This window comes from Mustela nivalis, assembly GCF_964662115.1.
Source record: "Mustela nivalis genome assembly, chromosome: 1".
Lineage (NCBI taxonomy): Eukaryota > Metazoa > Chordata > Mammalia > Carnivora > Mustelidae > Mustela > Mustela nivalis.
This window is the reverse complement of record NC_139020.1, coordinates 203,373,242-203,397,717: the sequence shown is the minus strand read 5'-3', so window position 1 is coordinate 203,397,717 and position 24,476 is coordinate 203,373,242. Positions and strand designations below refer to the sequence as shown.

Genomic DNA, 24,476 nt, shown 5'->3' with positions numbered 1-24,476 from the left:
CAAAATTGAAAATCTTTGCTCTTTAAAACGTGACACTTATGGGAAAAAAAGGCAAGCCACAAAAAGAAAATATATATGAATCATATATCTAAGAATGGACTTGCATCGAGAATACATTAAAAAACTCTTCAACTCAATGATTAGGCAAGGAATCCAAGGGAAAATAATGGGGAAAATGGTCTGAAGGATATTCAAATCTTTCATCAAAGAAGAGAGAGATGCACAGCAAATAAACATATCAAGAGATGCAGAGCATTATTAGTCACTAGGAAAATGCTTACAACCAACATGAAATATCACTACATACATATTAAAATGGCCAAAATTAAAAAGACTGACCATACCAAGTGCCGGCCAAGATGTGGAGCAAAAGGAATTCTCACTCACTGCTGATGGGAATATAACACATTATAATCACCTTGGAAGACTATTTTGGCAGATTCTTTTTTTTTTTTTTTTTAAAGATTTTATTTATTTATTTGAAAGACGGAGATCACAAGTAGGCAGAGAGTCAGGCAGAGAGAGAGAGAGAGGGAAGCAGGCTTCCTGCGGAGCAGGGAGCCCGATGCGGGGCTCGATCCCAGGACCCTGAGATCATGACCCGAGCCAAAGGCAGCAGCCCAAACCACTGAGCCACCCAGGCGTATTTTGGCAGATTCTTAACCTGAAAGTCCATCAACACATGGGACGATAAATGAATCATAGTATATCCATGAAATGGAACTAAAACTCAGCAACAAAGAAGAATGAACTTCTGATACACATAACATGCATGAAATCTGAAAATAAATAGGCTGAATGAGAGAAAAGCTCAGGCCAAAATAAAACAACAACAAAAAAAATAGTACATAGTGTGTGATTTCACCAAATTCTAGAAGACAAGCAAATTCTACAGTGACAGAAAGCAGATCGATCAGCAGTTGCCTGGGGACTGGGTTAGGCCTGGAGGGAAGATTACAGAGGGGCAAAAAGAAACTTCTGGAAATGACGTGTATGTTTATTAGCCTGACTCTGGTGAGGGTCTCTCACTGTACACTTTCTTGTGCGTAGCTTACTTCCATGTTGATTAGACCAGAGATGTAAACAACTGTGAGGCCGACCATACATGCACATGCGACAAGAGCCCAGGAAGGAAGGGCTGGTACTCGGGGATTAGAACACTTCTTTGTTGCAGGGGAGGCGTCAGACCCTCACCTGGGCTCAGCCCACCTGGGAGCAGAGGATAACACCGAAAGTTCCTTCTCCCCTCAGTAAAATGAAGAGGACAGTTGTGCCTCGGCATCCCAGCAGTATCATAAAGACGGAACAACAAATTCAATGTTGCATGTAACAGTTCCAGCACCCACCGCAACAGCGTGCACCCACCCTCCTGACAGGAAAACAGCTTCCACGCATCTGAGAGCTGCTTTTCCCTCCTAGCTCTGCATATTTTCTCCAACCGGACGTCAGCTCCTGTGACTGAGTGTCTGAAATCCTGACTTGCCCTCCAGACAGCTGAGCTAGACCCTTACTACTCTCAAGTGTGACCTGGGGCTCAGTAGCCCTGGGGTCACTGGAGCTGCGTGGATGGGCACAATCTGGGTCCAGCCCAGCCCTCCCAGACCAGAGATGCATTTGAACAAGCCCCTGAGAAGATTCACGCACAGAGAGATAGAGGACGGAACCATCCTTCCCAAGGCAGAAGGTTCTGCTTGGCACCTCATGCCCAGCCCATTCAGGTCCTCCCAACAATAATGCCACTGACAGCACTGGCATTGTGCTTTCCAGAGCAGAGCACTCTTCCAATCCTGATGACAACCCTAAATTTGGACAAGGATGTGATATGCCCGCATCCCCATATCTGCAGGCCAGACAGGTCAGTGTCCCTGTGGTGGGCTGCAGAATCCACAGAGCCCACCTCGCACATCCCATGCCAACCCCAGAGACAGCGCTGCCCAGAGGCAGCGTGACAGGGTCCAGATGAACCACACAGAACGGAAGGACAGTGAATGGCCAGCTGAGGGGAGGAGAGAATGTGTCACCACCAGCCAGCAGTGGGGCCCGTTGTCAGAGACGATGGTACGCGGCAAGTGTAGGCTGGGGGGCCGCAGACCCCTGTGCACAGGTAGTCCCCCTCAGCGAACATCAGCAAATCCTACCACACATGCCCCTTCTAAACAGGAGCCCCAAAGCAGCAAACCATACCCACTCGCCCCACAGGACACATGGAACGTGTCACCACCAGCACCACAATCTGTGGCAGTCCCCACTATCCCCAAGCGCTGCCAGTGCTCAGACTGCATCCACTCCCAGAGCTCCTACCCCAAAAGGCACCTCCCCTCTTCTAAACCACAAAGCCAGCCGGGAAGGTTGGAAGGAAGCAGTTGATTTGGCTCCTGGTCGCAAGTGGCCTCGGTAGCTGTGGTGACTCTGAACTGGGCCCTCATCCTCGGCCAGCAACCTTCCAGGTTTCTAAAATAATTCTGTTTTAGCTCTAACAAGGAGCAAGTAGCTTCTGTGGCCTGGGCTGATGACCAACTGCAACATCGTGACGTTTTCTAAGGTTGCACTTTTCAGACACCTTCCAGGTTGCAGTCAACTGCCTTCCCTACCACTGCCTTGGAGGAACATACCAGTTTCAAAGGTTAGCAGCGGGGGGTGCCTGGGTGGCTCAGTGGGTTAAGCCTCTGCCTTCAGCTCAGGTCATGATTCCAGGGTCCTGGGATCGAGCCCCACATCAGGCTCTCTGCTCAGCGGGGAGCCTGCTTCCCCCTCTCTCTCTGCCTGCCTCACTGCCTACTTGTGATCTCTATCTGTCAAATAAATAAATAAAATCTTAAAAAAAAAAAAAAGTTAGCAGCCATGAGAACATCACCAAACCCTCAGTTCTGAAAACACAAGTCAACTAAAATAAAAATTCACACACACCTCACTCTCACAGCTGAACCCCTCACAGGACTCGACCAGTCAGCCCACGCCAACCTTGTGCTGCCTCTGCCGCAGCTTCCCACCCATCCAAACTTGACCTACTGCCATGTCCTACTATCCTCGGTCGAGAGGCACCATGTTTATTCCAATATTACAAGTATCTCGAAGGTCTCTTTCTGGGGCAAGTCGGAATCTGCTGCCACCAAGCTGGGTGTCCAGAAAGCAAACATGCCTTGTCCCATTTCTAGCTGTCACCTGCACTAGCCACCCACCTCCTGAACTCTCAGTGGTCTTCACACATCCTACAAAGAACAGGGCAAAAGGCACCATTGTCTGGGAATGGGGTAGGGGTTTGGGGGAGGGTGGCAGGGAGAGGGAAAGCCAAGGCAAGAGCAGGAGGCTGGCTGTTCTTGTCCCCTGAGGCTGTGGCTGGGGTGGCACACTTTGTTAGGCCTTCAGGCAAACATATTTGCTCAGCAGGACACTCCATGGTTTTGGGAAGAGTCTTTCATTTTCAATGCACTGACCTGGAAGTACTATAACCACAAATATTTTCTCCAACTTACCTTCTTGGCAACCCTGAAATTATTCCTCAAAGGGCTACATAAGGAAGAAGAAGAGAAGCCATGTGAGGTTTTGCAAAGTCAGACATAAAAAGAACATGGAAACCAAACATCACAATCCACCACGGCAAATGGGGACAGCAGTGACAGCATTATCTGTGAGGTGGCAGCCTTGCGTGGCATGGCAGATGAGTGGAAGGTTGCTGGCGGAGGATGAGGGCACAGTTCAGAGTCACCACAGCTACTGAGGCCACTTGCGACCAGGAGCCAAATCAACTGCTTCCTCCCAACCTTCCCGGCTGGAGGGCTCAAAGGGGGAAGCCTCACCACCCAGCAGCGGCCCACAGGGCTGAAATGCATTCCTGTGGCACTTCCTGCCTCACTCCAAACTACCTGCCTCTCACAGGAGGGGAAGCGGCAGCAAAATGACCATAGGCCAGGAGTCTGCCCCACGGCTGAGTGTCGGCTGGCAAAGCCCTGCAGTGAGCCTCAAGGTCTTGTTTACCAAGGTCCAAGGCAGGCAAGGTCTCAGCTGGGCTCCTCAGAAGCACCACGGCCGCTTTTCCTTGTCTCAAATGCGTGCAAAGAACACTGAGCAGCTCTGGGAACAGAGAGGATTTCGCTTCTCACTGGATTTAAATCTACACGTCATTCGCTAACGTTGCTTCCTCAATATCTTAAACCTGTTTTTTGATGTGTGGTCTTGAGTCTGTTTCTTCCCCTTTTCATCCTCATCGTACTGTTGGGTAATCAAACACAGTCAGCCACAGCAAGAAAAAAGGCAGTAGTGCAAGCAGGGGGAGGAAACAGAAGGCAGGATTTTACTACAACCTTCGAGAACATTAAAAAGGATCTCTACCTGTCACTGCACCATAACGGCTCTGCCTGGGTGACCGGTCACCAAAGCCCAAAGCCAAGGAGCCGTCAGCCTGGCCTCCTCTCATCTCTCACACTAGTTCTTCCAGGCAGCCCTTCCGCAGCTTCCTCGCCCTCCACCCCGCCATCCCTGAGCCCCAACCCCACAGCCTTTCCTTCCGTCTCCACTTCTCAGGGATTCCCGGACAGTCCCAATTCAGGCAGCTCCAAATCTGCACTGCAAGCCCAGGTGCCGCCTCTGGGCCCCATGCACCCACCCGACAGCTTTCTTCCACATCTCCAAGGTACTCAGCGTGCCCATGGGCCACTGGCCAACGCCCCTGCCCCACAACTGACTCTGCTCCTGCAAGGCTAGGTTCTGGGAGCAGTGGCACAGGCGGAGGAGGGGAGCTGGAAGCCCATTAGCCAGCCCCCTCCACCCTCCCTCAGGGCAGGCACTGCACCTCCAAACCAACCCACCCACACTAACCCCTAAGTGTGTCTTCCTTATACTCTCATTTCAAGCCCCAGATACAGTGGTCCTGAGCCCACCTCTTTAAGCCAGCTGAGGCAGGTGCTGTCTGAGCCCGCCTGCATATGGCTCCATAACCTTTCACGTCCAGTCTCCTCAACCCCTTTGGTTTTCCTCTCCTCTGAGAGCACCTTCCGAGTCCCCATCACATGTGTGTCCTCGAACTCCCAACAGCCCAAGAGGTAGATACCAACATGGTTCAGGTCTGACCCCAAAGGCCAAACTGCAGCACTGTCTCCCTGAGCCCCTGGCACTACCATGACCCACGCCATGGCAACATTTCTGTGAGTGACTTTCCCATGCTTGTCCCAAGCAAGTGACAATTATGCGGTTGAAACTGCATTATAGATGCTATTTTCTCTTTTCATTTAACCCTTACTTCCTCCTACATAACTTTTTTTTTTTTTTAAGATTTCATTTATTCATTTAACAGACATCACAAGTAGGCAGAGAAGCAGGCAGAGAGAGAGGAGGAAGCAGGTTCCCGGCTGAACAGAGAGCCTGATGCGGGGCTCAATCCCAGGACCCTGAGATCATGACCTAAGCCAAAGGCAGAGGCTTTAACCCACTGAGCAACCCAGGCATCCCTCTCCTATATAATCTTTATAAAGATCATGTTCAACAGCTCAATGTTACATTGATGCATCATAATTCCCTTGACCTTCTCCAACTGCTGGACACACCATCTCCTTCTGGGTTCTCCTACTGTAATCAACGTTCGAGCGAACATCTTCACACATGCAACTTCCTTCTCTCATTTTTTTCCTTAGGAATAAACTCCCAGGTATTAAAATTTGTTCCAAGGGTCCAAATACTTCAATGCCAACTGGTATTGTCCCAACTGTTTCTGACCCTCAGCTTACACATTGCAATGACCCCATTGCCAAGGGGAGGAAGAAAGCAAAGGGTCCCAGAGATGTGGGCCCACCTGCCTGGCAAAGCAGCACACAGGCTGTCAGGGCTGCTAACCTGCTCTTGCCATCTCTCCACAGACTCTGCTGAGTATGGCTGTGTGTCTCCAGATGCGACTAACTGCAGGGGAAGGAAAGAGGACCCAGTGCAGGCAATCCTCTAGGTCTGGCACTAAAGCCACCTCCTTGCACAGACATAGAGAACTGGACTCCCACCCCCCAGCTGCTGGGGAGACAGACACATTATCAATGAAACTATTACTCTACCCACGTAGACAATGACATACCTGCACAGATGTGATGGCACAGAACTGGGGACAACCCTGGGAATCTGGACAGGCCAGGAGGCTTGAAGTCAAAGTGACAAGAGTAGATCTCGGCCCACCCTGACATCACCTTCTTGTACCCCTCTAATAGGATCTGGTGTGGGATTTCTAGAGACTGGGTGTCTTGGGCAAAGTGAGGCCCTGAACAGGGTATGACAGCTCACTGTCCCTTCCTGTCTACCCACCATCTCAGCCTGTGACCCTTGTGTGGCACACCATGCTACAAGCCCAAACCTGAAAACAACCAGCCATGAACTGAACCAGCCTAAGGCAATGCAGATTCAAACCCCACAAGAGGATGGAAACCCACCACGCGATCTGCATCGGTACACCGCGCACCAAGAGGCCGGTCCTTTCGTGCCCACATGATGGAGAGTGTCAGAGGTAACAAGCACCCCCAGACCCATGAAAACAGCAAGCATAAGCCCTTGAGCACATCCACCAGACATCACCCAGATGGTGGCAGCATCTGGCTCCCCACTGTCCAGGAGCTCTGGGTACTTTCAGGAACTGCATACTACAGGTGAGCCAGAGCCTGGAAAGACAACCCCCAGCCGCCATGCCTGTCTTTGTGCCCAGAACTACCAGCTGGTGACCACAATCTCTATTCAGAGCAGCCTCGAAGGCTCATTTCACAGATGAGGAGACAGAGGCTCAGAGAAGTAGAAGAACTTGCCCAAGGCCAGATGAGGTGAAGCAAGATCTGAACCTCACCCAGCTGACTCCAAAACCAAGGGCTCTCGCTGGTGCTGCTACCCTATATACTGCATCCTGGTGTAACAAATTCTCTAACCTTTCTACTTTTTTTTTGTTTGTTTTGGCCAAACTTTTTATTTAGTATTCTGTAGTTGCTTAACACACACTTAAATGGTCTTACTGGGGGGAGGGGAAAGGGGAGGTTCTTGTAGATTCCCAAGGAAATGTCAGAAAGGCAAAATACGGCCAGCATTATCCATTTGGTTTTTTGGGTTTACTGGGTGAATAACACTTTCCTTACATAAGCATCTGATCTCAGGTTTTTCATACTGAGAACATTGAGATTTCAGTTTGAAGACCCTCTGAAATCCTACAAGTAGCATACCCCGACCACCCTCTAACAGCTAGCTTGTTTGTATAGGCAGAAGGATTCACCTCTCCATTTTAGATGGCTAGATGTTTGTGGAAGGTCTAACCTTTCTACTTTTTAAAGTCTGTCTTGGCAACTTATTTCTTTGGAAGCAAGAAGTCGACTTCCCGCTGTTGTTTAATGTCCATATATTTATGATTAGAAATTGGAAGCAACCAGCTAAGACAATCATGAGTACGCAAGCATTAGGACAAGCAGAAAGTGACACCGGAAAACACTAGAGAAAACACACTGAAACTGCCTCCCCTCGGTCTGCCCTCTCCCACCTGACTCCATGGGCTACTTGGGACCTTGCAGCCATGGTCTGTCCTATAGTCCTGCAGTGTCACCACCTGGCCTCTTTCTGGGACTGTTTTCAAGCTGCCTCCTTGGAGCAACCAGACCCCAGGCCCGTACCAGACCCAGGCCAATCCAAACACAATCTATCCCCTTTGATCTAGGTCCCATGTGGGATCTGGGGACACAATGGTAAGGGGGCCCTGTCTGCCTCACAGTCTTCATTAACTCAGCAGCACCCGCTGACAGCACAACCCGCACTAGAACCCTTGTTTTTCTCTCTCCCAACACAGCAAATAAAATTCACAAAACTTGTTACCGCTGAGAATTCACATCAACAATTAGCATCCTCTGCACACCTTCTGAATTGTGCAAGTTGCATGGCACAACAGTCCCAGGCTCCTGGGCTGTTCCAGAGCTAGGCCCCTAGCTTGGCACCCTACAGCCCCATGGGTCCGCAGACCCCAGGCCACCTGCAACATAAATGATGAACACGACATCACTTCCGACACCGGCACATCAGGCCTGCCAAGCTATGCTGATCATCTGTAATAAGCACTAGGATTAACTAGAAAGGAGAAAATGTGCTAAGATGACAAAACATATCAGATAGAACTACTTCTATCGGATAGTAGAGCAGTAGCTGAAACTCGGGACACTGTTGATGAACAGAAATCTTAATAACTGCAATAAACAAACAGAGGTAATAAAAAAATAGAGTACATCAACTGCGACAACAACTGATACCAAATCCTGGGTCTCACTCAAACTTCTGGAGCCCCACACACATCCCTAGAGAGCTCCTGGAAGGGGTCTGTGCCCCTCTGAACCCTGCAGCAGGAAGCCGCCCTGGAGAGAGATTACTAGTCAGGCCAGGGTTCCAACTGCCACTTGAAGGTCTGTCTGCCCTTTACACTTTTCCCACTTCACTCTTGTCCTGAACAACAGTACCTGGGCTTTGGGAAGCAGGTTATATTTTTCCTAGTTCCACTACAATAAATGCACAGCTATCAAAATAAAACATGTTCACCTCCAACAAACCCATAAAGCCCTTCTCCATGGTGGGCAATACTGCCCCCATCCCCAGCCCACAGCCTCTGCTTTATTTACTGGTAGCCTCATCAGCTCACAGATGAGCTTGAGTCTCTGTCCCCTGAAAACAGATGCAACGCATATCACAAAAAAGACTGGAAATATGATGCAAAGTATCTCTAGGCCCTGCGGAAGCAGAAGAGTGGGACTGTAGCAGCCAGGGGAGGGAAGAGAAAGAACATGCTCATACTGAACACTTTTTCTAACCCTGAACCCATTAAGGTGAGGAGAGCCAGAGAAGAACCATTCAGACAAGGCTGCACTTCTGCTTCTGCCAAACTCCTGCCCGGGGGATCTTCTCGGTCCTCCCTGTTTTACGAGGACTTTGGACGGGGCCTCCTCAGGCATGGGAGGCATTCATCTGATCTCCACTCAGTGGCTGCTATGTGCCAGATTCTGGGTGGGAACTGTCCTCAAGCCGCCCTGGCTCGAACAGTCCATCCTGGTGGAGGAGACAGGCGAGTGTAGCAGCAGCAGGGCTCCGGGGAAGGCCTGCAGGTCTTTCACGAGCATGAGGCTCAGGAGGGAAGAGTGGGGCGGTGGGGGTGCAGAGCCATAGGCATGCACAGACATGGAATAGGGGGAGATAGGGAGGACTATGAGGCCAGGAGAAAGAGGCAGGAAGAAGCCTACTGGGCCAGACATTGGTTTGGGAAAACCAAGCTCAGCCTGCCTTGTAGAAGCTGGAGTGCCTTCAAGGGTGTGCAGTAGAGGGGAATGAGTTGCAGTTCCCATCACCACTGAAGAGTGTTCTGAGCACATCTGAGTCCCCTGGCTGAAGTCCCTACTGCCCATCCGTGTCCAAGGCCTCACCAACATGTTGCTGGCACTGCCCTCTCCCCTTCTCAGCCTTGGGCTGGAACTGGGGTTCTGCTGTAGCACCCTGCCATGGGGCAGGGTCAGTCCCCCCAGGCCTCATCTGTGTCCTGGGGGGACAATGCCATCCAGCTCACAGGTGCTCTGAGAACTAACTACATTGTGTGCAAAACCCACGCCCTGGGGCCCTATGTGGGAGTCTCTCCACCAAAGGGTACTAACCACCACTTGCCAAAGGGGCACCAGTGCTGCTTCTGCCTCCCTCTTGGCATAACAGTGAATTCCAAACAGGCTGAGGGAAGGAATAGCAGATATACCCTACCTCCCCTTTGCTGATCTCTGACCAATGCCCCTTGCTCCTGAAACTGGATCTGGCCTCACAAACTTCTTTAACCCAGAGCTCAGGGCAGATAGACCTATGAGCACTGGGGTGCAGGGGTAGCCTGGCCTATCCTCTTGGGTTATACCCAGCAATCTCCCACTCCCCTAACCTGAGTTCCTCTAACAGCACCTCTGCCAACAACACCCAAAGGGGACCCTGCCTCTCTGAGTGTCTGGCCAAGACTCTGAGATACACAAACACTTAAAACCACACATGCCCCCCCACACCCACCAGACCCCAGAGGCCCTGTCAAGAAGTCTTGGCCCAGCTTTTTAAAGCCTGATCAGCTCCCCAGGTTTCTTGCTTCCAAGGCCTCCTTCTCACTGTAACTCTGATAGTGCTCCCTCACCAAGCATGAGGCAGTCTCTGGGTCCCCCTCCCCCTGCCAGTCTGTCACTCCCAATGATAAGCCTGCAGGCAGGCGCTGCTTACAGTGGGAGCTTTGCCTGGAAGATGTACTATGAAGGGCCTCAATAAGGCAAATTAGGCACTACTTGATTAAGAAATTCTTACTACACACAAAAAAACTAAAAGTAAAAGTAAAAAAAAAAAAAAAAGAAGAAGAAGAAGAAAGAAAGAAAGAAAGAAAGAAAGAAAGAAAGAAAGAAAGAAAACAAATTCTTACACATAGCTCTATAAATTATTGTCCAAACGGGTCAGGCTCTATCAGTCCCTTTTCACGAAGAGGAAGTTAAGGCACAACAAGGTCGCCTATTCCACCGAGGTCACACAGCTGGGTTTGGGGCCCCAGCAGCCCCGCAACCAAAACCTGGCTCTTCACCACAGGCTCCACCGCCTCTCCCAGAAAGACACACAGATAAAGCACAGCGCGGCCTTGAAGGCACTCCCCGTGTGGCTGGGGCAGTGGGCAGGCTGGGCTGCGGGGCGCTCAGGGTATTCTGAGGCCTCCAAGGAGCAGGATGGAGGAAGGGCTCTCTGAGGAGACCTGGAGAGTGAACCGCAGTCTGTAGGCCAGACCAGGAAGGTGAGGGCTCGTCAAGTTGGGAGCAAAGGGCCAGGGGCACACCGTAGCACAAGCACAGAGAACACCACATGGGAAGGAGAGGGGGCCACGGCAGGTCACATAATGGACCCAGCCCATGCTCAGAGCAGCAAGCAACACGGTCAGAACCGACTGCAGTTTTATTTTATTTTTTTTTTAAAGATTTTTTATTTATTTATTTGAGAGAGAGAGTGAGAGAGAGAGAGCATGAGAGGGGAGAAGGTCAGAGGGAGAAGCAGACTCCCCATGGAGCTGGGAGTCCGATGTGGGACTCGATCCCAGGACTCCGAGATCATGACCTGAGCCGAAGGCAGTCGCTTAACCAACTGAGCCACCCAGGTGCCCCCAGACTGCAGTTTTAAATCGCTGGATCCGGCCGTCTGGCAGAGAGCTCAGAGCTGAACCAGAGAGAAAATCTGTAGGTGTGGGCCAGCCCCCTGGAGTGAGATGGTGACAGGCAAGATGGGGTGGATGTTTGATGAAGGGGACAGTGAAGCAGGACCCAGGGGCTTGGGGCTTGTCTGAAGAGAGGGACAGGGCAGGAAGGGAGGGCCTGCAGCTTGATGCCAGGGAACTACTTTGGCACTGTCGCAGTGACATGTGTCCCTTAGCTCGATCACTCCCCGAGGTTCTGAGCACAGACTGCTCATGGGTCAGCACGTTTCACCTACCCTGAGATGCACCGGTGTATCACCAACCACTAAGAGACAAATGGTGCCAACTGGAAAACATGGTCTGACCCCAGAAACATTAAAATGTGACTGAAAGGTTCACACCTTACTCCTCATACCCTGAGTGCCCAGAGGCGGGCAGAGGTACGCCATCTCCCTCACACCCAACGTAACATCTGAGACCCAGTGCCATCCCCAATCATCCCCTCCCCTCAACCATGTCTGAACAGACAGATGCCAAGGCTGGCATACAGCTTCTCTCCTCCCGCCGGGGCTGGGGCACCAGCTGCCACACCTGAATGCCACATCTCCCAGCCCAGCCCACCCACAGCTCACCAGCAATCTTTCCATGCTCCGTTCAGAAACAGCTCCAGGGCGCTAGTGAAAGCAGCATCAGCACACCTGAGCTCCTGGAAGTCCTTCTGCCGGGACTGCCCTCCCTCCAGTTCGCCCCACCCTCCTCACCCCCGGCATTCCTCTGCTCCTCTTCTCCACTGAGCACTATACCCTGTCACCCTGTTCAAGCTCACAGAGCATTGTGGCTGACAAGTGCCGCATATGCGACTGGATGGGGCAGCCGAAGGAGTGAAGAAGCGGGCATGGAACCCAGAACCTTCTACTGGAACGTCATCAGCCTCTGTGTCTCTAAGGAGGGCGGGAGGGTGGGGGTGGGGGAAGCAATCGCATTCCCATGGGATTGTGTGAGAATCTGCCAGGCACAAGGTTCAAGTGCTGGCCAGCTGGGGGGTCCTGATCTGCGCAGTGGGAATCAATGCAGTCACCGCCTCTCCGGACTCCTGCTAAACCAGGTGTGCTCCTGAGTGCTTGAGGGTTTTCCTGAATGCTAGTGACATCTGAGGGGAGCCACAGAAGATCCAGGGCAACAGACTTCAGCTGTCTCCAGGTGGATAAAGAGTGAGGCCCTACATTGGCTGCTTTTGTGTGTCAGGGACAGACATGCCCTCGGCCCCGCCCAGCCTGCCTCCCAGAGCCAATGCCAGCTCCGCCCTCACCTCCGCTATGGCACCTAACCCTGGCTTTAGAAAAAGGGAGTAGGGAGGAGGGGTGACCGGCTTCAGGGAGGGTCTCAGGCCCAGCAGGCTCCAGGCAGTGCTCACAGGGCCCTGTGCTAGTGCAGGAGGCTGCCCCTCCCCATTCCCACCCCCTCAGCACCAGCTCAGAGCAGAGCGATGGAGGAGGATGCTGGGTCTGCCCTGCCCGTGGAGGGCCCCCACAGAAGTTGCCCCACCACTTCTGCCACGGTGAAAGCCAGCACTCCTCGCTTTTACTGTCTGACAGATTCGGTGCAGGTATGCACACAAATATTCAAATACACTGTTTTATTAATAAATTCTGGGAGCCAGCTCCATGACAATAAAACAGATACAATCACAGAATATTACGCTGCAGTTAAAGAAATGAATTATACTCATATGTAACAAAGACAGAGAGCCAGGACATGCTGAGGGAAATGAGCTGCCTTCAAAATGACAGACTCGCGTGCCAGCACTTATTTAAAAACCACGCATGGTGTTCTAGGATGTATCTTGACACACAAAGACGTACTCCAGACTCACGACAGTGGTCCCCTCCACAGTGACAGGAAAAACTGCACCAGTGACAGAGGCCAAAGTGGCCTCAGCTGTAACTCAAACACCTAACATTTTAAAAAGAAAAATGTATTTATTGCTTGTGTACTAACAGATCAATAAAAAGAAAAGAAAAGAAAACACAACATTTCAGGCAGAGGATGGGGCAAAGGAAGGCCCAAGAGCACAGGCCACACCTGGTGTGCAGGCTGGGGAAGTTCAGGGGGCTGTGAGTCGCCAGAGCCGGTTCTGCAGAGGGGATATTCTGGATCTGCAGGGACTGCACATAAGGACAGCAGCTTTCAAACAGAGACAGCAGAGTGTGGAAAGTGACCCTAGACCTGGTTTGCCAGAATACATATTTACACCTGTAGTCCAGTGTAACTTTTTTTTTTTTTTTAAAGATTTTATTTATTTATTTGACAGACAGAAATCACAAGTAGACAGAGAGGCAGGCAGAGAGAGAGGAAGGGAAGCAGGCTTCCTGCTGACCAGAGAGCCCGATGCGGGACTCGATCCCAGGACTCTGAGATCATGACCTGAGCCGAAGGCAGCGGCTCAACCCACTGAGCCACCCAGGCGCCCCCAGTGTAACTTTTAATAGTGCCTCATTCCCTTTAAAAGTGTCCTGGTGTGGAGGATAAGAAATACAGTTGCTCTGGCTGTAGGGACAGGGAAGGAATCACAGCTAGGTCTCCTGACACACTGTCCACCACCGCTTCCTGTGTCTACTGAAGGCTCCCCACGGTGCCACCACCATAAGGGCATAGTCCCACAAGTCCCAGAGCTGCACTGGCATAGAGCATTTTACAGATTCAGAAACGGAGATGCAGAAACAAGATTCCTACCCAAAGTGACAGCCCATGTAGAGTGTGAGACACCAGCATGGGCAGGACTTGGGCGAAGCCCTGGGGTTCTCGGATGGAGAGGCAGCCTAAAGGCCACAACGACCAGGTGAATAAAAAAAAGACATGGATATAAAAGAGACCCAGGAGGCTGCCTCCACAGGAGGCAGCCCAGGAAATTCCACTGGTCTTTGCCAGCACCCACCTGCAGTCCATGTCCACACATCCCCCCGAGATAGCGAGAGCAGCTGCAGACGGGACTGGTATGGGGCACCCAGCTGAGAGATGGCACCTCCAAGATGCCGAGGCAGCCCAGGAGTGGAGTCTCCATGCTGGTGCCAGGCAGCACTCCCGGACAGGTAAGAGGCTCAGAGGAACAGTGGGCGGGGGGAAACCCCCGGTGTGACAGAAGAAGGGGTCGACAGAAGAAGGGGTCGGCCCAGATTCCACAGTGCGGGGAGGGAGGGAGCTACAGGGATCACCCTGCCAATGAAAGCCCCTAGGAAAGAAACAGCTGAAGGCTGCACAGGGCTCTTGGTAACAAATCACCTTTCACATTTGTCTTCTTATCCAACCCTTAGCAAATCTGTCATTCAGTGGGGCAAGCTCTCCTCCTCCTTCACTCCCCTAACTCACATACACACTTCTTCACTTCCATCTCCCTGCAAAGGGATGGGTGTCAGATCACCAGCCTCCCAGGCGGCTTGACAGAGCATACGGGTGACTCCACCTCATCCTCAGGGGGGTCACTGGGGTTCTACAGGCCTGGGCCCGCCTGGGCGTGGGCACCTCTGGATACTGCAGTGGACTGGTTTCTCTGGAGCTGCTATCGCTCTCCTCCCTACAAGACGAGGGCTATGATGGCTTTGGAACTGGGTCCCCAAAAGCACAAACACCTTCATCTAATTAGGAATGACACAGTTTGCAGGCTGGGCCAGTCCTGCCATCTCACAGATGTGGCAGTGCGACTCTCTGTAAAGCAGGGATGCGGGGGCACCCCACGACCAGCAGGGGAGAGCCCACTGAGCCTCTGGACTCTGAAGCCGTCTGGCCCTGTCAACGAGGCCCACACCCTCCACACAGAGCAGTCTCAAGATGCACTGGGTTTAGGTTTCACTCTTTCCTTTTTTGAGGGAGTGGAAACAAACACAGCATTAGCCACGCTGAAACCTAGAGCAACTTCCATAGCCCGGTGGTGAGGTTAGCAACAGTGGTTTCTTGATGTGGGAGAAAGTAGCTAGAAGATGGGAGCTGCTCCTTTCCAATGGGGAGGGCACCCTGCACACACCGAGAAGGAACACTTGTCTCTAACAACAGGAAAACCTTGGACGCAGGAGCCCAAACCCATCTGGACTGCGCACTGCCAACTGCTGCAGCCCGCAGAGAACAGACATGAGCGTTCCTTCAGCAGTGATCTATTTACGGGGAAAATAAAAACATATCGCGCACATGGTTAGGAAGGAGGAAGTCAGGGAGCAGACAGAGCTTGTGGGACTTCCACACATGTCAGGGAAGGCAGACAGTAGACAGGCAAACAAGACAATGTCAGTGTACCAAAACCTATGAAAAAATAACCACACGGCATGTTACAGGAAATCCTCCTCTGACCTCTGGGCCCGGAGAAGTGGGCACCTCAGCCCCAGAGGCTACAGAGAATCAGAACCGGGGCAGAATCTGGAGAGTTCTGGCCCCGCCCCACCTTCAGGCAGTTGGCTCACCGCATGCCCCTGAGGGGCTCCCACCACAGCCTCCAAACCAAGAGAACCATGCTGGCAGCTGGCTGCAAAGGCAGTGATGCCATCTTGGACAAAGAACCTGTGGCCTGCAGCCAGGGTCCACACTAGCTAGAAGGAGGGACTCTACCCAGGACTGTGCTGGAGCCAGCTCACATCAACCCATGAGAGCCTGGGGTAAAACTTTTAGGAATCTTAGGGACCGGCTGTTAAACACAGCCACTGTAAAAAATGCAATCATAGGGGCTCACAAGTTATACTGAAAACAAAGGCAATGAAATACTCACAACTCATCTCTTCCTACTCATTTTGCCCTGCTACTACTGTCTAGGTAAATGGTGTGCTACTGAGGCATCTCTTCCCAACTCCACGTGTGGTATTGTCATGGAATGACATGGGAACCAGCCACAGTGGAAGTACTTCCACCACCAAAATTGGCAAATGCTAAAAATTAGGGCTTCATTCACTCCTGGGCCATACCCAGTCCAATGTCTGTTTTTGTAAATAAAAGGGTTTTTTCATTTTATATTTTTTTTATCAAGATGAAACAACATAAACTTAGCTATATAAATAAAGTTTTATCAGAACACAGTTATAACAATCCATTTCTATATTGTCTATGGCTGCTTCTGTGCTATAAATAAAGGCAGAGTTGTGACAGACTCTATGGCTCAAAATATTTACCACCTGGCCCTTTACAGAAATAGTTTGCTAACCCCTGGGATTTAGATTTAAGAAAGTGATGGCGAAAATGTTAATAATGCAGATTCAATTTAAAAGTGTGTCATGCCTGTAGTCATTACATTAAGAATAACAAACGAACAAGGAAATAGCCTTCCAGTATTTGAAAACTTTTGTGTCATTCAACATTACATAAACAAAGCTATCAATCGACATTCATGTCAGAACTACACTCTTAAGCTGACTACAGTTTAAAAAGTTCAGCAAAAATCAAGGAACGCAATCTGTGAAACAACTGGTAACAGAATTGACAACAAAGAGGGCTATGTATTTTATTATTTGTAAACCGTATACTACCCATCCTCTATATCAGTAAAATGTATAAACCTACACGTGTATGTGCATGCATACTTTTTTTTTCCAGAAAAGCTAGTTGCCAAACATTTACTGGCACACCAGAGTAAATTAGAGTACATTACTTCAAAGAACCTGAAATAAAGTTCCAATGAAATGAAAATCTATTTGCATAATTACTGTATTTCAACATTACATGCAAACGGAAAAGAGGGAAGAACTTGGATTCATTAGATATAGCAATTCTTGCCAATTATTGAATGTTTACTAAAAATTGGCTCTAAGTTTCATCACCTGCACATGCAAACAGAATTTCTCTATAGTAACTGTTAAGAGTCAAGCGAAAAAAATCCAACCTAACATAATAAAAGGTTCACGGACATAGTACTCCCTCTTATAAAAGTTAACGATAATATTATTCAGAAAGTCAAAACAAGTTAATTATTTTACACATTCCCTAACACTATATACTTCATTTCTCTTATAATCACACTGAACAAATGTCATGCTTGAGGTTTTCCCTCCAGTCCCAGTTCAACCACTCCCCCAGTGCACTGTGGGCACAGCGTCATTTCCTACATGTACCCTGACATGAAAGCATCTGGCGGCAGCGTGACACAGCAGGGAGGGGATGGGACTCTTTACAATGAGTGACCAGGAGAGACCTGAAGGAGTCTGATGCTCACGGACCTGGGGAGGAGGCCTGGACATGAATGAGGGACAGGGAAGTATTACACATTGAGGAGAAAGAAAGAAAGGTTCAAGTCACAGAACACCTGTAGATTATGATAATAATGAATGGGATGTCTGTTCTGAGTGCACAGGATCTTAACTGGCAGAATGATGAGATCTGATATTGCTTTGGAAGGAGAAAGAAGGAAGTTTCCCAACAGGGAGATGGTCAGGCATACACCAGAGACGGAGAAGAGACATTCTGGCGGTACAGCCACTAGGACTTAGAGATGGACCGGAAATAGTAAGGTGGCAAAAAGCAGGAAGCACAGATGACACCAGGAGTTTAACACAGCCACAGCCATGGCGTCACTGACTGCGATGAATAAAACCCATGAGTCCACGCACGTCCTCTTTGTCCTGATGGCCCCGACTAGGGCAAAGCATCGCACGCTGCTGCTCTGAGCTTCCCACATGCGCGTGAGGAAGAACGCTACCCTCTCTGCGAGCGGCAGCACACACCAGTCTGCGCCCCCTCCATATCCGATTGCTCTCAATAGCTCTTGAGTGCTCTTCAGGCTAAAGTAGTCTACTTTTATTTTCTTTTTTTCACTGTTTAATTAAAAAGACAATGGAGCACAGGAAAAAAAACAAACAAAAAGTGTTCCTACTGCCCCAACGCAAGTGGTTCTCATTTTATCCAAAGCTCCAGTTTTTGTGCCTTTCCTAGTTGTGCTTGGCCAACAAAAATACTCCTTTTCTTCATCATGGCAAGACTTGTCTGTTTTTCCACAGAGCTTTCAGGACTGTTCTTCACAGCTCTATGCTACTTGACTCTGGAGATGCACGTGTTTCCCAAGCTTCTCCCATACCGTTAAATTAATGACATCAACAATCATTATTAAGTGAATATATTAACATTGTTATTAAAATTCAGCCTGTACCTGTTAATAGATTCCTAGGAGTAAAAGGACTAGATTCAAAGACACCAACGTGGCTATGCCTCTCCCTACACAAAAACTTTCCAAAAGGGTGAGGTATGAAGTAGCTCCTGGATCCTGCCAGCAGGGCGGTGTGGGATGAGGCGGGCAGGGTGGGAGACAGACTTGGAAGCAGAAAATAGCAACAGGGTAGTTTTAACTCAAGTCTTGATTTCCTGCCAATGCCTTCTTCCCACGTTTAAGGACAAGGTATACTTTCTGGTTATTAATCACATCAACATTTCTCTGTCCCGTGATGTCTCTAAGATCTTGGGACAGTTAATTGTAAAAACCCTCTCCAGACTGAAAGGACGTTGCTTCCTAAAGGTGATTTCACTCACAAAATCAGATTTTGATCACCCCCCTCTGCAAATGCAGTACAAAGGGATTCAGAAAAGTCCAGACAGGTTTTCATCCTGACTGGGAGTCCCAACCAAAATACCTCTTCCAAAGTAGTGCACCTTTCGTTCTACAAGTCTGAGATTTTATTCTACAACCTATTTCTTCCGGTTTCCCACCCCCAGGGAGCTTTGAGAAATGTGTAAAATTATGCAATGTTGTCTGGTAACTGCTCACTGCTCACACTAAAGGGAAGACTATCTTTGAGAAAGAACAGCATCTGTGAAAACCAAAGTTAAATATCTACAAACTCATCCAGGGGAATGAGTGCTCCTGTCCCCATTCCCAAAAAGGCAGGGAAGGCCTTGGACGTGCTCAGCGCCCATGATGCGCCCTTTAGTAGGGCAGGACTTGTTTGGTTCTCCCCTTATAGACAACAGCAAACTGGAGACTGACAGCAAATATCTGATGCGATTTGTCCAATGACAGAGACAGAGACAGAGCAGTAGAGATTTGAACCCAGGCCTCACTCCAAAACCCTTGCACATTAAATACTTTTCTTTTACTCATTGTCCTCCCATCTGTCCATCTCTGTCCATCTGGGAGGCTCAAAGGATTTCTATTTGATTGTTAACTGCATTCATCAATCCAGACTTAAGAAACGAGTAGGCTTTCTTCCCCATAAGACAAGACCTCACAAGTGGAGCAGATATGGCTCAGAGGCTCTAGAGACACTGGAATAACCAGAGCTGTCTGGCTGGGGAGGGGTTAAGACGAGTGGGTGGCAAGGAAAGGACAAGAGCCCCATTCTGCACCCCTCTGCCAACCTAGGTGCAACCCCCTCCCCTATTTCCCATGTGGAAAAAAACAACACAGTCCCAGGACCTTACCCAAAGCACAAGTAATCTGAGGCCCCAGAAGTGTGCTGTCCAATTCAGGTGGTCATTAAAATTAAATAGAATTTAGAAGTCAGTTCCTTGGTCTTAACCAGCCACCTGTTAGTCACCACCCATGCATGGCTCAGAGCTACCACATGGGACAGGACAGACAGAGACCATCTCCATCAGCGAGCAGTTCTCTGGAAGGAAAGACCTCTGCAGGGATTCTCACACCCTTCTCCTCTCTGCAGGCTCTCCGTGTTGTCCCGTGGTGAAAGCTAGCACTCCAAGGTCACTTATACAGTGGCCAGATGACTGGCTACGTCACCCGGCTTAGCCTTCCACTCCTCTATGAAATGGGATAATACCTAGCAGAGAGTGAGGGCACCTTAAGAGCTGCTGCTTTGGTTCTCCTATATCTATTAAGGCCCGAAGATTAAAAAATAACCTTATGAACTCCATCTGCAGGCCTGTGGTCACTGATAGGATTATTCCCCCTTCTGTGCATGGCCTCCAGCAAGGACAACCTCCCTCCCTCTTTTGTTCACCTATCACACAGATAGTACTCATTCCTTCATGGTCACCTTGGTGACAACAGAAGCTGGCCACCATACCAGGCACTGACATGCTCAGCCTCTCAGGACACCACCACCAGGTAATGGCTCCAACAGCCCGGAGCCACAAATAGAGAAACTGAGCCTCAGAAACAGGAAGTGATCTGCCCCAAGTCCAGACAGACAAAAGCAGGAGAAGGACCTGAAGGTGCTGCTCTCACAACACAGCTGGTTTAGAAGCCCCTACAAGGGAAGTCATCCTGGGCGGGGCCTCACCGGAGAGGGAGGAGGCTAGTGCCCTCCTGCGGGCTGGACCTGAAGGGCTCACAACCCATAGAAGGGGCTGGACCAGTACAGCAACACCTAGGGCGCCCTCCCCCTTCCCTGGGTCCTGCCACTTGCCTCCAGAATCCCCACACTCCCCAGAACTATGGGACACACACAGGACAGGCTCGGTACCTGAGTGCTAACTATGCCACTAGGGTTCCCAGAGAACCCACGTACACAGGAGGACACCAGGAGTGAGATCTAAAGAAGGCCAAGAAGTCCTAACAGGAATGAAGAATCTTCCAGGGAACCAGCCACCCCAACCCCAATACTCATGAGCTGAGCAGCTGTCTTGTCGAGGCCCACCAAACCTAAACTCTTACCCTCAACCCTCCCCAAACAGGCACTGCTTGCGCTCATCTGTAGTTTGAAACCAGAGATGAACCCACTCTGTTTCATAAACTGGCCACTGACCTTAACAGAATGAAGAGGCTCACTATGCACTAGCAGAAGAACCAAGGTTGCCGGGGTGGGGGTGGGGGGGTGTGTAATACAGTCATGTCAGACAGGTTAAAAGTATGGGGAAGATCAGACCAGGGCACCAGAACAGCCAGAATACAGGGCTCCTGTATAGCTGGCACTGGCCTTGCTGGGGGAGGCACCCTGAGCCCAGAGCCCAGAGAGGCAGGTAGGAAGTGAAGAGGGAGGGGGAAAAAGAGGAAGGGTGGACCATGCAGGTGTGGGTACACTAGCAGGTCAGGAGCTGACGGATGAGCACCGGAGCACAGCTGGAGCAGAGGAGAAGCGAAGACACCTGAGCCAGAGACCGGAGCATATGGTGCTTGGCTGATTCTGTCTGGATTCTCTCTAGACTTGATTACAAGTAACAGAAAAGTCAGCTTTCAAAAGGACCTCATCACCCAGAAAAGAAGCCACTGGCTCACACAACTGAAAAATTCAGGCAGGGCTCACCTTGGGCTGGTCAGGCCATGGTGTCTTAATCCTCCCTCAACTCTCTGGCCTGGTGTCATTCCTGGGCAGGTCGTCCCCAAGTGGGAGACCCTAGTAGCAACCCGCTCATATCCTCTCCCATTCATGTCTCCCCCCAATTCACCCCAGCAAAGTGCTAAAACATTCACAGGCTCTGAATGGGTCACAGGCCCATCCTCAAACCAACCACTGGCCAGGAAGATACAGCCCTGTGATTGGCTAGTTCCCAGTCATGAATCATCCAATCGGCATTGACCCGAGGGTAAGGACAGGAACTGGCAGCTTGGGGGTGGGGGGAGGGTGGGAGCTGCCCACTCCCAGGCCTGGGAACTGTGAGCTGCCATGTATGTCGATAACCGGGGCACATCAGGATTGGGACCACATCCCATTCTCATGAGCCTTCTGAAGCTGCGTATGTACATCCTCCTGAGAAAATGAAGGCTGAAAACCCGACCTCATCCAAGGCTGCAAGGTGAATAGCAGAATCAAGATTCCAGCTCGGTCATGTCTAATGACAAAGCCTCAGTTTTCCACCCAGAGAAAGACGGTCTTCTCCACCATATGCTACCTGAAGAACTCAGCCTTTATCCAGTCAGCCACACAGCCCCGAGAGAGAGGATGTGTGTCGGTTTTGGGACATTCACTCTTCAGCTGGTGTGGAGAGGAGAGCAGGAGGCAGACCTCCCTGGAAATCCCATATTGCAGGAAAGGAGCTGCCACAGGAGGGGGACCCCAGGACAGCTCTGAGGTCGCCTGCAGAGTGGTGGCATTGCCAACCACCACAGCACAGCATACCAAGGGCAAGAGGAAAGAAGGCACCTCCCTTCTAGAATGGGCTGCTTGCACATCCAGGACAACTGTCAGCTGCAGAGAGGGGATTCAGGTGCCCCTGGAAGCTGTGGCTCTAAGTGTATCTGGGAAAAGCCTTAGAAGCAGACAGGGCCTTGGCAGTGCTAGGCAAAGCCAACGCACTCAGGGATAAGGAGGCAGTGTGGGCAGAGAGTTTGGAGAGAATGGAATGGCTAACACAGCGAGGTGCAAGGGGAATAGGGGACGATGGGCACCAATCTGTGTCAGACATCAGACATCAGGCCTCATTCACTCCTGCAGAGGTGCACTCAGCACCAACGCTATAGCAGGGAACTGGAGACAGCACGATGACCCAGGAAGACAGCCTGGAGGGACAAACACAAGCACACTCTTGTGCCCAGGGTCAGCTCATCTCACAAAGCAGATGATGCCACTTCCTATTTCCCAACTTGGGGAAGCCCACCCCCCATCATGTTCACTGCAATCCTAACCGGAGTGTCATCACCAGGGTGACAAGCAGGTGCCCACTCCCCTCTAAGTGGAGCTGACAGGCAATCCACCAGAAACCCCAAGGTAGCACCACCCCCACCCCAGACCAGTGTCCTTACCATTTCTGTCCTGCCATAGGGGAGAATGACGCAGGCTGGGGGCCCCTACTGTTTTTGTCCGAAGCACAGGCCCTGCTTCTACATGCTCCTCCCTGACTTCCTATGGACACTACCATTTTCTTTCTTTCTTTTTTTTAAGATTTTATTTATTTACTTGACAGAGATCACAAGTAGGCAGAAAAGCAGGCGGGGGTGGAGGGGAAGCAAGTTCCCCCCACCCCAAGCAGAGAGCCCGATGTGGGACTCAATCCCAGGACCCTGGGACCATGACCCAAGTGGAAGGCAGAGGCTTTAACCCACTGAGCCACCCACCAGGCGCCCCAACACTACCATTTTCTTATAAGGGCTCCTTCACCCCCATGCAAAACCAGAGTTATTCTGCACTTTTCAAACTGGAAACAAGAGAGTGAATCCCCTCTTCTTCAATGGCCTACCTGTCAAGAGGTCACACTTGACCTGCTGCATTTCCCACCACATAGAAGATGTCTGTACATAAGACAGACAGACAGACACACATGCCCCATTCTGATTCAGTGATGGGGTGAGAGAAGTTACAAGCAAAGGCAGGACAAGCTCACACCACACCTGGAAAGGTGCTATTTCTGCCCTTTGGCAAGAAGTTAAGTTCCTGCATTCAGTGGCAGCACTGCCTTGTCACCAACCTTCAAACTGAATTGTAAATGCTTGAGAAGCTCCTCTAAAATAGAAGTGAAAGTGAAATACCCATTCGCAAACCTTTCCTCCTTTGAGCATGCCTAAAACCTAACATGTGGCCCACTTCTACTGCTGCTAGGCTACCAGCATCCAGCAAGGGGGGTGCAGACATCACCAACTTCAGGAGCTTGCTGAGAGCCACCCCTACCCCAACAGACAAAGAGAAAGAAAAATGGAGAAGGCCGTGAAAGATCATTTGACCCCACCCTTCTCAGTTAACCTAAGGGGAAGAAAAGCCAGGCCCGGAAGTGCAGGTACCAGTTTCCGGTTACCCAGGCTAACCAAGGGCAAGAGGAAATGGGCAGGATGATCAGCTTTCAACAGACCATCCAGTGTCCATCCATGCCTCTGAGCCAAGGGGAAAGAAGTCTGGAGAACTCAGCTCTCACCTAGTCAAAGGGATCGCTTTACGGGGACAGGAGGCCTGTGTGAGTCTGGGCCTCTGGGACTGCACCACCTCCCCCTGGCTGCGCTGGACGCAGCACCAGGAGAAATGATGGGGACAGGGGAACAAGCAGCACTGTGGCAGGCTCTCCTAGACTTCCAAAGTACTCCTCAGCCTAGCATAGGGTCAGAAGCTGCACCCCAGCACAGGCACTAACACAAGGTAACAGCAAAGTACCCAAGTGTGACTACAGGCAACTCAGAGTTTGCAGGTTCAACCAGGAGTGGGTACTCAGAACCTCGTGCTGTGACCTCATAATATCCAAATCACTCCTTCGCTTACTTCAGACCTTACATTTCAGTGACTCACATTTCTGTGCCTGGACCCAAGTCTCCCAGGCCAGTACCACGGCCAACTATTTGATGGTATTATCACATCAAAGAGACGACTGGGGTGCCTGGGTGGCTAGTGGGTCAAGCCTCTGCCTTCAGCTCAGGTCATGATTCCAGGGTCCTGGGATCGAGTCCCACATCCGGCTCTCTGCTCAGCAGGGAGCCTGCTTCCTCCTCTCTCTCTGCCTGCCTCTCTGCCTACTTGGGATCTCTGTACGTCAAATA

The 24,476-nt window shown here is 50.6% G+C and overlaps 1 protein-coding gene across 4 annotated transcripts in view; it reads right to left on the bottom strand.

The window, feature by feature from the left end:
• The window catches only part of MED26 (mediator complex subunit 26), a 52,928-nt gene that overhangs the window by 19,046 nt on the left and 9,406 nt on the right, over positions 1 to 24,476 (bottom strand). The window contains exon 1 of one of the 4 annotated variants that reach the window (XM_082709578.1): positions 13,702 to 13,705. The exons of the other annotated variants lie outside the window; for them this stretch is intronic. The gene's annotated coding sequence lies outside the window, so the exon portion shown is untranslated. Of the gene's footprint in view, positions 1 to 13,701; positions 13,706 to 24,476 lie in introns of those variants that run through there. 4 annotated transcript variants of the gene reach the window in all.